Raw genomic sequence first — 16,266 nt, forward strand, 5'->3', positions numbered from 1 at the left:
TGGCCGTGGATGTAGTCATTCTTCAGGTCTACTTTCAAAAGACCAGGACCAGTCATATCAAATCTATAGGCGTTCGATGAATAATTCATCAGTCCTGAATGTGTACTTTGACTATTCCATTAATCCTCCGGTTCTTTAATTGATCCAACATGTTTCCAAATCTACTTAAAATGTCCATCATTGGAAAAGGTCACTTTCAAATATTTCAAATAATAGTACTCCGATTGCCCCACAAGTTCTTAATAAACGAACAACTTTCGAGAAAAGATTCCGGCCAATTTTCTTGGTTTTTCGTATATCAGTCTGTTCCACCGGCGTATTGTGTCTGTTTCATTCAAGGCTTCAGTAAAGCCTATAAAAAGTTTTATGGTAGACATGTGGAGGAATTTTCCAATTTTTGACGCATCCGATGCAATTCCTTATTTTGACTTGTACCCATCTTCCCGAGGCAAGTGCGTTCACTAGACTTTTTATCAAGGTCCTGTTTCCACCCTTGCCACATCAAGCCCACTTTCCTTTGCTATGATTGGACGATCGCGCATATCGATAGTCCAATCAGAGAACATTTCACAAAATCAACATCCACGACTGGTTCACCTTCGTGTGAAAGTGATGTGCCGCTGCCTGTCTTTGTTGACACGAATATGTCTTTTTCATCTGTTAGACCTTCAACGATTGCCTGCGTCTGTCAGTCAGAGATGAAATCGTGAATGCTTCGTTATCAGATCGACTAGGTCGTCTCCTTTGGTAGTCGCCATCTTTGTGAAGCCATACGAGATAAGAACAGCGATCTGATTGGACATCGCGTTTTCATTACAAGGGCAACAACTCGTGATCTACGCGAGGTGGCGCCAGGATCGAGTAACGAAAAGTGGCCTTGATATTGCAAGGGTAGAAACTAGGCTTTTATAAAGTCTTGTGGGCACGCTTGCTCCGGGAAGATGAGATGTACCATATGTTCCCCTGTTTTTCAAGTTGACAATTGACTTGCTCTCGCATGTGCTTGTAACGGGTGCCACCAGCGAGGCAGGATGCGCTAACTCTTTCGCGAACACCTTTTGTCATTGATAGTGATTCAGAAATGATGTTATCTGAATCGTACAATCGACTCGCGATTTCTTGTGAATATTGAAAGAGTTTCGTAGCTTTTATGATTAATTAAAATTTTGTTAGAACGGGTATAATAGAAAATGCTTACCCGTTTTGCGAATATTTAGTGTCATCCCCGATCCATTCATATGATTTCAATCACTATCTTGACTTCATTTAATATGCAATCTGTATCGGCAGATATTCGAGACTGAATATTTTCTGGCGATGACTTTTTTTTAAATATCCCCTTTAAGAGTGTGAGTGAGTGAGTTGGGTTTAACGCCGCTTTTAACAGTATTCCAGTCATATCACGGCGTGTCAGCTTAATGTGGGAGGAAGGCCGGAGTGATGCAGGTCTGAGACGTATACCACTTCGGTGAAACCCACGAGCACGGGTATGGTGCTGACAAACCTAGAAACATAATCGGGGCGAACCGGGATTCGAACCCGAATCATAGGTTTCTGGCGTGAAACGCAAGGGACGCAACTCTGCACAGCGAATCGCGGCGCCTTAGACGACTTGGCCACCCGTGCTCCCCAAAAATAATTCTGCTAGTATTAAATGTTAATAAAATACAGGACAATCTGTGTAAATGACCAGTTACTCTTTCGTTTGACTGTCGAGATTACTTTCGAATATGGAATGGGTTTGTCGCTTTTTTTAAACACACATGGTAGGGTTATGTGTACATACTATGCCATTTGCGACGGCATGACAAGGAACTTCATGTGGCACATGATATGACATGTTTCTCTTCTGAAACAATAGTGTTTATATGCTCCTCCCGACCATGTTAAGCATGGTTAACTGACTTTTTTGTCCAAGCGGCTGAGTGGCCTGGTGGTCATAGCGTTCTCTCGTCATCCAGAAGGCCTGGGTTCGAATCCCCACATAGGTACGATGCGTAAAGCCAATTTTGGGTGTCCCCTGCAGTGATATTGCTGGAATATTGTTAAGGGGCGCAAAATCATTCTCATTCACTCACGCACTCATTCACTCACGCGACTTAATGAAGACTGGATCTGTAATTTAGCATACATTGATTATGACTATTTAATAAATTTCTTATGTTTCAATTTTGAAATAGTATCATATTGTGATCTTTGTTCAAAGCGGCGTTCAACCCAATTCATCAACCCCACAATGTTTTTCGAACTGGCTTATGGCTCTACAAATACACCAAAACATTCAGATTTTTTTGGTTTATTTTTTACACTTGTACAAAACCCAAACGACCAGACCATGACAAACACATTCCTTAAGAAACACGTTTCGCCCTTTTCGCGAACACCTGGTTTCATCACCTTTTTTCAGTGATCCATAAATATAAGTTGCACTGCTATTTTGTCTTTACGCCCAATGGAATCTATAGTTGAGACTGAATATACTCTTGCGTTCACATTTTTTGTTCATTACACCGGCTATAATACATGTAAATTGGAGGGAGAAAATATTAAGCTTTCTCGGTTTCTTTGATGAAGACCGCCTCCGTGGTCTAGCGTATGCGGAGGGTCGCGCCGTACCAAAAGACGTTAAAAGATGGTACTTGTTGTTACCTTGAGCTCGGCATTAAGGGATTAAAACAAGGAACTGGTCAATTCGGAGTCATAGCGTTTTTTTATTCCGTCAACTGTAGGGTTACAGAACACTATTCCCGCAGCAGGTAGAAATTGTACTTTTATATCTCAGGTCAAGTCATACATACAGGAAACGTAATGCATTGTCATATCTTTCCTATGGTGCCAGAAAGATGAATACTTATCATACTCGCTTTCAATGCATGAAAAGCCAGTGTAATTATGATTTATACATAATAGAAATAAAATATGATCCAATATGACAATGTGGTTATTCATGTTAAAACTCATTTCGTTATTCATTAGTGTCATTTGTATGTCCATCAAATAGAATCTACGTTAAAAATAATTCGGTACATTTTACAGAATGCGATAAACAGCAACGTTAGGTTAGATTTTATTCTGATGTTGAACGGAAATGACAACAAATAAATCGAAGCAATTCTAAAAAAACATTTGAAACCTCACTTCACTAATATATAAAATGACTATAAACAAACGGCACAACCCCCTCTCTCCGTCAACACTCTTTAAGACAATACACTTCCCGAGGTTATAAACCTCCGGTTACGTTATCGTATTGTTCCCCAGTCGGTGTTAAATCTCATAAACAAGGGGGGCGGTCGGGTAGCCTAGTGGTTAAAGCGTTCGCTCGTCACGCCGAAGACCCGGGTTCGATTCCCGACATGGGTACAATGTGTGAAGCCCATTTCTGGTGACCCCCGCCGTGATATTGCTGGAATACTGCTAAAAGCGGCGTAAAACCATACTCACTCACTCACTCACTCATAAACAGGGCTGTTACAATATCCCGGGGATATTTGTTTTGTAATTGATAATATCTCCGGGGTTTTATATAATATCCGTATATATTGTAACTTATGAATGTTTCTCGCTAAATATGTATTTTGCATTTGAACACAATTTAATAAAAGGTAGAATTAAATGTTTGCTTTATATTCCCAGAGGATCGAAAATACACCCTCCGTATCAAAACTCCAGAGAGTGTACCACTAGGCTACAGACGCACTGATAAAGCACAATGATTTTAAGAATGTCCTTTTCAAGTACCCGTACACCAGCAACACATATTTTACGTCCGTTTCCTAGGGTTCGTGGAAAGCATGTTTGAAACATAAAATTGTGGATAAATGTTGTTTTAAATTTCATTTTTCAGTCCATATGTTAGATAAAACACTGACCCTCGGGTGTTTTAGATTCGGGTTTTAAATCTTATGATAACCCTCTCACGTGTTGTATCGGACACATGTAAACCCTCTTTAACATTTACTCCTTTTTAGTTTAGTTTAAACATATTTTATTCTCATGAAAAGGATTGGGCACAAGTAATCACAACTTAGAACGCCCTCTCCCATAGACTTACATGTATGCTTATTTACAATTAATAAATTAAATGACAGAAAGGAAAGGAAAGAGCTAGGGAAACGTATGTACATTCACATTGCTGACTCAAACCTTTTTTGTTTTCTTTATAAAAAATGTACATTCCTAAAAATGTTTTCGTTCACATGATTAGGTAAAATTGCATTTCCAACTAGCATCAGGTCAATATTTACATCACAAATGTCTTTCATAGTTAACAATAGTGAATGCATCAATTCGTTTGTCCCGACAGAGTGAGGTACAAGATCTTTAAGGTATGAAGGTGTCATATTGTTATACATTTTATAGAATAAACACAATTTACTTTTCTCCTGCTCTGTGATAGGGGCTCCCAGGAAGTTTCGAAATATAAATTTTTGACGGAAGTATAGGTTGGTAAACCAGTTACAATTCTTGCCGCTTCCAGTTGAAGTTTTTCTAATCTGTCACTCTGCTCCTTGGTACAACCGTCCCAAACTTCACATGCACTTCACTTTATTCCTTTACAAATACACGCTTCAAAATGAAAGAAACGCACGGGTAGTGTGTTGTTCATTGAGTCTGACTACACAACAAATCTGGTATATAAATTGGATACATGTTATTAGAAAATGTCTGTGGCCTAATATTCGTCAAAACGCAGCAATGTCCTAAACTGCATTGTTTTCACACTTGTTGAAAAACGTCACGGAGGAAAACAGTAAAGCAAAATGCACGTGTTATGTTATGGCATTCGTAATTCGTTGTAGTGGTTATAAAAAGCCAAGCTTAAGCCAATAATTTGTCATTCAGTTGTCAACATTTCTCAAGTTCGAAAATGCCAAGACTCAGCGCTGCCGATCGAAACATCGCCATAGGACGTATCCAAAGAGGGGAATCGCAGTTTTCTGTTGCACGCTACTTCAACGTCCACCACCATTTGCCACCTTTGGGACCGATACACACAGTTCAATTCCACTGCAGACCGTCCGAGAACCGGCCTACCAAGAGTAACCACCCCTGAACAGAATCGCTACATTTGACTGTTCCACCAATGTCATCGGAATGCCACAGCTAAGGAGACTGCAGGACACATCCCTGGTTTGAAGAGGATATCGGACCAGACTGTCAGGAACCACGAGGCTGGAATCCGACCAAGAAGACCAGTTATCGTCCCTGTTTTACAACAGATCCATCGACAGCGACGCTTGCGTTGGTGTCATACCTTACAGCCTTGGAATTTGAGAAACTGGAGACGAGTGTGGTTCAGCAATGAATCACAATTTCCTCTTGACCTTTGAGATGGAAGACAAAATGTTTATCGTCGTCGAAATGAGCGTTTTGCCCCACATTGTGTACGTGAAGTCGACAATTTCGGTGGCGGTAGTGTCGTGGAGTGGGGGGCCATATCCCACACCACGAGATCTAACTTAGTTGTGGAGACATTTGACAGCCAATCGGTACATAAATCAAATTCGCACACAGCTCGTGTCACGGTAGACACGGTAGACTTCATAATGCCAACATCAACGGTTGCCCTGGCCGTCGAGATCCCCTGATCTCAAACCAATCGAACACCTCTGGGATGAACACGATCGACGTGTACGTCAACCACAGTACACGCCGCAGACACTCCAACAACTGGCCAACGCGTTACAAGTAGAATGGCGCAGAATTCCGCAGGACAGAATTCGTACACTTATCCAGTCAGTGCCGAGGAGATACAGAACCGCGATTGCTGCCCTGTGCGGTTACACGAGATACTGAGTTCAGCGCAACCGTATGGCCTTATGTGACATGACAATGAACAGTTTTCAATGCCTTTATACAGCGACAACATGTGACTATCGAGCTTCAAAACGTCATATTTGTATCTATGATATTAAATTAAATATATCGACTTTATTAGGTACAATAAATTTACTTTAAAGCTACCCGTGCGTTTCTTTTTTGGGGGAGAGTGTATTTTGGAAGAGATCCCGTGGCATTTACTTTGTAAACCAAGCAAATCATTTCATCCGTATGTTTGTGCAGGATGCCACCGTTGGAGCAGGAAACCCTCACCTTTTCTCGAACACATGGAAGCATCAATTATCTCAATATTATCAGAAACCCATTCTAGGTGGAATCATATATGAATAACTTAGCACCTGGAGATGATATTCCAATTATTCTAAAGGACAAAAGCATTTGTATTCATATTAAATGTAAGTAAAATACAAGACGATCGGTGTAAATGATCAGCAAGCGTTAATTTCGACATTTCTAGAAATATCACATTACATTCACGAAACAATTTCACACGAATGAACAATGATATTTTCCCGATTATGTGGTCACTTTTTGTTAAATATCCCCATTTACTGTTAGAGAACGTCCATTAATGTTATTTTGATCCGAAAATGAATAATGCACACAGTTTCAAGTTTCCGCCTTATAACTCAATAACTAGGCAATATATCAGTTTGTAGCTCTTCAATTTCCATCTTCATTTCCGTCTTCATTTTCGCCCATTGATCTTGATGCTGTCTCCGTAGACACTGGTATCTTACACCGACGGTAGGTAATACATCGCTTATATTCAATTTCAATTCAATTTCTTTATTCAACATACTGAGGAGGCCACAGGCCTATAGTACAATCATGATTACAGGAGCAATTGGTACAATCATATAAGTTCCAAACTTGATTTTCTTTGTATAAAAGCATGAGAAATGTACATAGAAAGATTTCTTATGGTTTCGATGTTGCTAGTGGTCAGTAATAGTTTAAACTTAAATGTACAATGGTTTATATGAAAATATTTTGGTAAATATCCTTTTCTTAGTTCATCATAATGCGGACATACAAGTAAAAGGTGATACTCGTCCTCAATTAATCCTAGGTCACACAGTGGACAGAGTCTATTTTCTCTCGGAATATTTTGATATCTACCTTTTTCAATTAAAAGATCGTGTGATGAACATCGGAACCTTGCAAGTGCTACCCTAAATTTTCTAAGGCTAACACTGAAAAGGTATTGCTCTGCAATGATATATGACATACATGAATAACTTAGCACCTGGAGATGATATTCCAATTATTCTCAAGGACAAGAGAATTTGTATTCATATTAAATGTAAGTAAAATACAAGACGATCGATGCAAATCACTAGCAAGCGTTAATTTCGACATTTCTAGAAATATTACATTCACGAAACAATTTCACACGAATGAACAATGACATTTTCCCGATTATGTGGTCATTTTTTGTTAAATATCCCCATTTAACGTACAGTAATGTTATTTTGATCCGAAAATGAATTATTCAGACAGTTTCAAATTTCCGCATTATAACTCAATAACTAGGCAATATATCAGTTTATAGGTCTTCAATTTCCATCTTCATTTCCGTCTTCATTTTCGTACATTGATCTTGATGCTGTCTCCGTGGACATCGGTATCTTTCACCGACGGTAGGTAATACATCGCTTATATTTGAAAAAGGATTTGATCTATTGCAACAACATTTTTCTCACTTACTACCTCCTCAGAGTATGAATTGGTAAGTGTAGAGGTCGTTCATGGAATTCTTTGATCATGGAAATCTTATACATCTCTCATCTCAGGTGCAGTGTTTTCTGCCTGTTATGTTTGTCGATGATTGAAGTTTGTATTTTTACTAGGATATGTACACTATTACCATGTTGTGAACTGGTCTCTTCTTAATGCAAATAAAAACAACAAAATCCTTTCCATCATCATTTTAAATCTCTGTCAAAACAGATTCCATTGTAAGATTCCGACCGTATCATAAGCCCGTGTTTATGAATCACAATCCAATAGTGATCATACCAGGTGCCAATTGTTCAGATAATAAAACCATGAACATACGGTACAAGTCAAAATAGGGCTTTGCGTCAGACATCATGTTGGTCACTGATGTGTCAAATGTGGAAGCATCCTCCAAATGTCTGCCATAACACCTTCTGAATGCTTAGACCGCCTCCGTGGTCTAATGGTAGAGCGTCCGCCCGGAGAGCGGAAGGTCCGGGGTTCGAACCCCAGCCGCGTCATACCAAAAGACGTTAAAAGATGGTACTTGTTGTTACCCTGTCTGGCGCTCGGCATTAAGGGACTTAAACAAGGACTGGTCGGCTCGGAGTCAGTATACTGTGTCTGAGTGGGGTATTCATGTTAAACTGCTGCATGGTATCTCAGTGTGCTAGCACTATAAATCGGCATCATTCCGGAATAGTACAAGCAGCCACACACACACACATACACGTGCATGCACGTCGCTATATAAGTGCAATAATCTTGGACGCGACGTTAAACCCCATTTCACCTCACCTCACCTCTGAATGCTTAACTCAGGCATTGAATGTGGTACCCTTGATCAAGCCAAAAGTTATGAAATGTCGACACCAAAAGCTAGAGCTGCTGCAATATTGCTCAACATAGGGGAACGTTGACTATTGGAAAGTTGAAGTTATCCCTCTAGTCATACAGTCTTGCTGACAGTTTGTGTCCCCCATGCCTACACTATACAATTTGATCCTCAAGAAAGGGGGAGAAGGTCTGGGTATTTCATTCTGAGAATATTCCCGGAATCAGCAAATGAATGGGCAGACATAAACAGAAATGCAAAGCAAAGTCGATGCAGTTTATACTTTATTAAATCGTGTACTGTGTTCTGAATGTTTGGGATTTATAACGAAACTGGCAAGATAGTCGTCATAAAGCCATGAGGCAATAAACATTTACCTGCATATGCATATTGTGTGAGTGGCGGTTGTTGCTATATATATATATATATATATATATATATATATATATAAATTACATAGTTCTAATACATACTTTCAATATATAGCCAGCATATGTACTTTGAAATGTTGCTACCGAGATTTTATAGCACCAGTGGTGAAAATGTATGTAAGAAGACCTTGCTTTTCTACAATGATGAGCCATATATAGAGCTGTGATATCGCATAGATATAAGTCTGCCACAAAGACCCACACAAACATTGGTTTCCAGTTTTGCCATATAGTGCATTAAATGTAGACTTAATTACTCCAAGTTCTCATTTCAAAAATAAATAAACCTTCTGTAGTTTTTCTTTTGATTCTGGGCAAATAAACCACACATGTCTAACCCAAATGGTGTTATTTGATATCAAAACATATTTCAACAATCTCACAAAGGACAATTTGTTTATGAACATCAAATATAGCCCTGTTTTCTTTATATCAAATTAATACCTAATTTGGCAAAAGCCAGAAAAAGTATAATCAATTAGTACCATACCAAAAGCGAATAGTAGTAGCAACATTTCTTCAAACTGGTCTGTCACGAATATATCTCTCAACATATATACGCAAAAACATCGAATTTCCAAGAACATTGTTTTTTAAATAATATAGAAAAAGATCAAGGTAAAGATTTCGCAGCAAAGTTGAGTTATCACAACCTATAAAGTAATACCCTTGTTTTAGAGCCAAATGTTTCAAGAAGGATAATTGAGTGAGTGAGTGAGTATGGTTTTACGCCGCTTTTAGCATTATACCAGCAATATCACGGCGGGGGACACCAAAAATGGGCTTCACACATTGTACCCATCTCGGGAATCGAACCCGGGTCTTCGGCGTGACGAGCAAACGCTTCAACCACTAGGCTACCCGATCGCCCCTTCAAGAAGGATAAAGGAGCATATGCGCAAACAGGATGCGCATGAAAAATTGTTGCTTACGTTTCTTCGCAAGCTACGTTGATCATGTTTTAATACATTTGTCATGAGCATAGTAACCATCTATATTTACCAGCGGACGAGGGCTGTCAAAAGTTGCGTCCCTTTGCCTTGCCAGGATCCTATTATTTTGGGTTCGAAAACCCAGATTCGCCTGGATTAGGATTCACGGCTTGTCAGCACCAAACCCGTGTTCATGGACTTGATAACCGTCAACCATCTGCATTATTCCATGTTGTGCTGCTTTATTAAACTGATGTCCTCAGCCATGATATTCTGGAATATTGGTTATGCAGCGTAAAACCATTCTCACTCACTAACTTCACTGACATGTGTTATGTTTGTTTTGAACAGGTGCTTACCATTAGTACAGAAAGACTCGGGTGATCAGAGAAACAACTATCAAGTAGTACAGCCTTCACTTGACTTCATTTGCAAATATACTGACGCCAGTTCCACAGAGAGGTTTACCTGCATCTGATATAGTGTCGCTATCACAGGAACCACCATCATGTCACTATGGGGCATGTTCAGCGTTCTTCTGGTTTGTTGTGCAAACACAGTAGTTACCGATGTCATAAAAGAAGAGATGGGTAGCTCCTCCCCGCTTGAAACTATGGCTTCATGCCATATATCCCACGAGTGCAATATGACAGAAGACGGTATGGTATGTAATCTATCTAGATATTATCAAGGACAACTGACCGTGTATCGTTTGAATTCCCGTGGATCAATTCTATTCCAGCTGATGAAAGGTACACAGGGTGGGATTGAACAGAAGAAGATGGAGATGAACACATGTTCCTGCCAAATAGCAGGATATGGAAAAGAGTTCAGCAATGAAACTTCTCTTCTATTTGTGTACAACTTCAAGCATCTATTTTTCCATGAAGCCCATAACATTAAAAGAATACATAGATCAACCTTGGATTTTTCGGGGATAATTGATTATCTTTATGCCGACATGAGCCAATGCACTTTCATCTGGATGTACAGAATGCCCAAGAAACACATACATAGCTCCATGTGTTTTGATGGCAAGGGCAGAAAGAAGATATTTGAAGTGAAAGCGTTTTGTGGATTCTATGACCATATTCGACGGCTTCATTTCTCTGTGGATCACCGAAAACCATCTTATGTTATCAGGGTTTTCAGTGATCCAAATAACATCAGCGATATTTTTGAAACTCGAAAACGTCTAGATTGCGAATGCTTTGCAGGCCATGCTGCTTCACAAACGTTAGTCATATGTACCAGAGCGGGTATACCACCACAATACACATTGTATACTCTAAATTACACAAATATCCACAAAATAGTGCTCAGAAAAGTGTTGGAGGTCTACCCTTTGTATTTGCATGTTGCTATCCTCTCCCCCGATAAGCTTGTAATACTATATGAAATGGACACTGTGTATCTATTTGACATAGCAAGCAACACAAAGAAAGCCATCGTGAAGTGTCCATTTCGAACATATGAGCACCCTAGAGTAGGGCTTTGGAATAGTCACGTTTTAATTAAGTGTACTAGTCTTAAAGGAACTTATATATATTCTGGCACGCTGGATGGGGTGCAGACAATGCCCATCAAAACAATGACGAGTGCAAAATTCGTCAGCGTTATAGCTTGAGGGTGACTGTTCTTTACATGGTGCGTGAGTTGGGTTTAACGAAGCTTTAAACAGTGGGTGAGGTGAGGTGAAATTGGGTTTAACGTCGCGTCCAAGATTATTGCACTTATATAGCGACGTGCATGTACGTGTATGTGTGTGTGTGGCTGCTTGTACTAGTCCGGACTGATGCCGATTTATAGTGCTAGCTCACTGAGATACCATGCCGTAGTTTAACATGAATACCCCACCCATCTTTTAACGTCTTTTGGTTTGACGTTCTTGGGGTAGACACTCTTTCCACTATAACTGGAATGCTGTTCAACGCGGCGTTAAACCCTGCTCAATCACTCACCCTATTTCAAAAACTAGCTGGTACTTTCCTTAACCAGTATGAGCATATCCTATTCGGATGTTACACACTTTGATCAAGTTTCAGGCCTGTAGGCGTCTTTTATCGTTTCTTAGAAACAAGATTAGGAAAGGAAGTTTCACGATTTGCAATCACTTTGATTTTTCGTCAATAAATGAAAAGAATAAACATATTTTGATCCAAATATCAATTATGCATTGAAGACACAATAGTTATAAGATCCTAGGAAAAACATTAAAAGAGTTCTGTTGCAATGCTGAGTGCAAATAGTGATGCCGTTAACAAACTTGGATCATTTTATACTCATTTTCATTCACACAACGTTTAAGCTCTGTGGTTTGTAGTTCTTAAGATAAGAGTTTTAAACGTGTTGTAATATTTGATGACATGAATAGTTTTAACCAAACACATTGGTGTAAAGGAGATAATGGCGGAATCAAGTTCACAAGGCATAACATGTGTTAGGCCCCACTGCACCTTTGCCAAATGTCAATGCATTTACAAGAAAGAAAGCCAGTTAGTAGCCAGAAATAGGTTCCTCAATATGGCTGCCGTGTTGGCCATGTTTAGCATCAGATACAAAAGCATGTGAGCAATAAGATACCCTCACAAAGATCATTCTTACAAAATTTCAGCTTTATAAGCCTTGTAATTTCAGGGGAAATGTCGAAAATGCAGTGACACTGGGGAATTAGGGGGTAAGTGAAGTCAAAGTTTGTCGCTTGATAATCATGAAACTTCGCATTAATATCTCCAAAATGACTATGAACAATAACATGGCCTCACTGCACATTTTTGTGTGTCCCATTCGTGTCAAACTACATATATATCATGTCATCTTAATGGGGAGTAAAGTCCGAAATGATGCATGTCTCGGGCGTTTACCAATTTGGTGAAATCCACGAGCGCGGGTATTGTGTTGACAAACCAAAAACATAAACGTGGGGAACTGGGATTCGAACACATGATGATAGGTTTCTGATGAGGCCAGGGGACGCAATTTTGCACATCGACCCGTGCCCGGCCGCGATAATGGTGCCAACAAACCAAGGATCAGGGCGATGCCTGGATCACATCACACAGTTAAAGGAATGCAATTAAGTTTGTTAATCATTGGATTGGTTTGTTGGTGGATTGTTTAACGCCGCACTCAGCAATATTACAGCTATATGACTGCGGTCTGTAAATAATCGAGTCTGGACCAGACAATCCAGTGATTGACATCATGAGCATGGATCCACGTAATTGGGATCGATGACATGCATCAACCAAGTCAGCGAGCCTGACCACCCGATCCCGTTTGTTGCCTTTTACGACAAGCATAGTCGCTTTGTACGGCAAGCATGGGTTGCTGAAGACCTATTCTATCCCGGAATCTTCACTGGTCGTTAATCATTGGAACGTTACAATCTCTGAAGTAACAGATACTTCACTGTAACATGTCTTATCCTTTTATTTTAACAAAATGACATGTAATAAAAATTAATTAATTAAAACAATTATGAAAATTGACAGTGTGAGAATTGTCAGGCGCACATTATAAGGTCTTTGATGACATTTGCAACGAACCATGCTGCACCGACGTGTTATAATGGAACACAATAAACCAGGTGATATTTTGTTACAACTCGATTCACAGTTAACAACATCACAACACGGGGTCAACGGCAAAAATCAAACATTATTGAGGCGCGTGAAGATCCGGGGTAGAATAGATCTTCAGCAACACATGCTTGCCGTAAGAGGGATCGGGATCGGGTGGTCAGGCTCGCTGACTTGGTTGAAGCATGTCATCGTATCCCAATTACGTGGATCGATGCTCATGATGTCAATCACTTGATTGTCTGGTCCAGAATCGATTATTTACAGACGGCAGTCATATAGCTGGAATATAGCTGAAAATAATGGGAAAGTTCTTGAAGATTCACAAACAAAAGGAAACTGAAACGAAGGGGGACTTGGGTGCACTGTAGATGTTCACATCATACCCCTAGCACTTGGTACCGGGGATGATTTTACTTGGCAGACCCTCGCAGAAAAAGCTTCGTCGCCAAGGTTTGGAAAGATGGAAGAGAAGTTGTTCTCCTCCCAGATAGCGCTATTACTGGGATACAGTTAAAAGCGGCATTGAAAGAAACTCACTCACTCAAACATTGCAAAACGCTTTGGGACCGATAATTTAATATTCAATAAAATCCCAAACCCAACCAAAATATCAAATGATCGGTCCCTTGCTTTTAGACATCTAATTAAGAAAGGAAATACTTTTATTCTAAAACAGAGACGATACGCGTACCTGGGCTATTGTTAAGACGCATTGTTTTACTTTCTTCAAGGGTGTAGATGAAGAATTTTGACGACAACGAACAAGGAATACTTGTCCTTTAAAAAGAGCGATGCTGTGACAAATAGTTGTTCGCAAAGGGCTCCTGGCAACGAATCTCATTGTCTTGTTCAAACGGTTGTACACAGAATGGAGAACAACTTTGAAAATGTAAATGATTTGTTTCAGAATTGACGAACAGAAACGCTGACAGTTAAAGTAGTATAGGCAATGGGGGTTCTGCCGCAACTCCACTGGAGCCAGATTTATACCCCAATACCTAGACTACAGAGGTATTTTTTTTGCAAAAACCACAATGCGCACCAATGATTGTCATGAAACTTAGCTAACTTGTAATGGAAAGGGATCTGGCTCACCACCACCTCAGCCATTCCCGAACCCCATCAATGCTTCTATGCTGTAAATTATTATAGGCAATTGGGGTTCTAGACCATTTCCACTGGAGCCAGATTTATACCCCAATACCTATACTACAGAGGTATTTTTTATGCAAAAACGACGATGCGATTTGACGATCGTCATGACTCGTATTAAAAGAAACATCAATATTAATTAATAATGGATACAGTTTACTATAGCCTACGAGGATATTGGAAAGGTATAGGAGCAATACAAAAATTAGACACTGCGGGTAAGGTATCTAAAGATGTAGCCAAGGATAGGTTAAAGAAACAAGCAATGTGACAAATATATTTACCAGCCACGCGTTATATACCGAGGAAGAAGGTTTGATATTTTCACAACGAATGAAGTTCATCAGGATGACCTCTTGCTTCTTCCCAGTGGAGTTGCAGTAGAACCCCCATTGCCTATGCTACTGTTAACCATCCGTTCCAGTGTACCGAGTATTGTGATAGTTGATTGACTCAAACCATCCGATTCCGTGTGACTAGTGCTGTGGACCGTTGACTGATGTTAACCATCCGCTCCTCTGGGTCGAGTATTGAGATAGTTGATTGACGTTAAACACCCGCTCCTGTGTGACGAGTGAGTGAGTGAGTATGGTTTTACGCCGCTTTTAGCAATATTCCAGCAATATCACGGCGGGGGACACCAGAAATGGGCTTCACACATTGTACCCATGTCGGGAATCGACCCCGGGTTTTCGGCGTGACGAGCGAACGCTTTAACCACTAGGCTACCCGACCGCCCCTGTGTGACGAGTGTTGAGATAGTTGATTGACGCTAACCATCCGTTCCAGTTTTCCGAGTGCAGTGATAGTTCACTGACGTTAAACATCCGCTCCTGTATACCGAGTGCTGTAATAGTTTATTGACGTTAACAATCCGGTCCAGTGTGCCGTGTGATGTGACAGTTAACTGACGTTAACCCTCTGGATGCCGAGTTTTGTTTCTGACGCACATTTTCCTAAGATCGGAAAAAGTGAAGGTTGTGCGAGAATTGCGCTCACGCGGCACTGAATCTACCTCTGGCTATAAAATTACGCAGAGATGGAGAATATTCAATTTCCTATTTGATGGTGTAACGTTAACTGCAAATATTAAACCAGTTTTAAAAAAATACACTTCTAAGTGTTGTCCGTGAATTTATTCTGCGTTGAAAAACAGTATATTTCTCCGCTTTTTATCGTACACCAATAAAAGTACTGTTTTTATTTTGAAGCTTTACGGAATCTGTGAGCGAACAAAATACTGCCTAATATCTGAACGACATAACTATATATCAAATGGAGTTATATGCATATGTATAACGACATACATTCAATGCCAAAAATAGCATGCCGTAAATGACGAAAACTGATTCTTCTCTATGACGTCAAAAGGCGACAGAGAGGTTACACACGTACAAAGAAAAGGGGTTAAAAAAAACCATAAGAAATGATGAAATCGTACTTCATAAAAAGAGGTAATAGAGAAATTGATTTCCCTATCTAACCTATAACTTAGATTCCAACATTCTCCTGAATGTGTAAGTGTAATTTGACTAATGCTGCGCCAGTATTAATGGAGCACTAGCCTTATCATCAAATGCAATGTAATACCATAAGAATAACACCATTCTATTTGACGTCATGGCTTATTTTATGTCTTTGATAACGTCGGAGAAAGACGACACTGGTTATTTTGATTAATATATATCTCCCCTAATTTTCGTTCAAGGTATGGGAAATCTCGATGTGTAAAATGGAACTTGACGCTTTTTCGACACAACAAAAAA

Source organism: Haliotis rufescens, unplaced genomic scaffold (assembly GCF_023055435.1).
Source record: "Haliotis rufescens isolate VD_foot unplaced genomic scaffold, xgHalRufe1.0.p SCAF_15, whole genome shotgun sequence".
Lineage (NCBI taxonomy): Eukaryota > Metazoa > Mollusca > Gastropoda > Lepetellida > Haliotidae > Haliotis > Haliotis rufescens.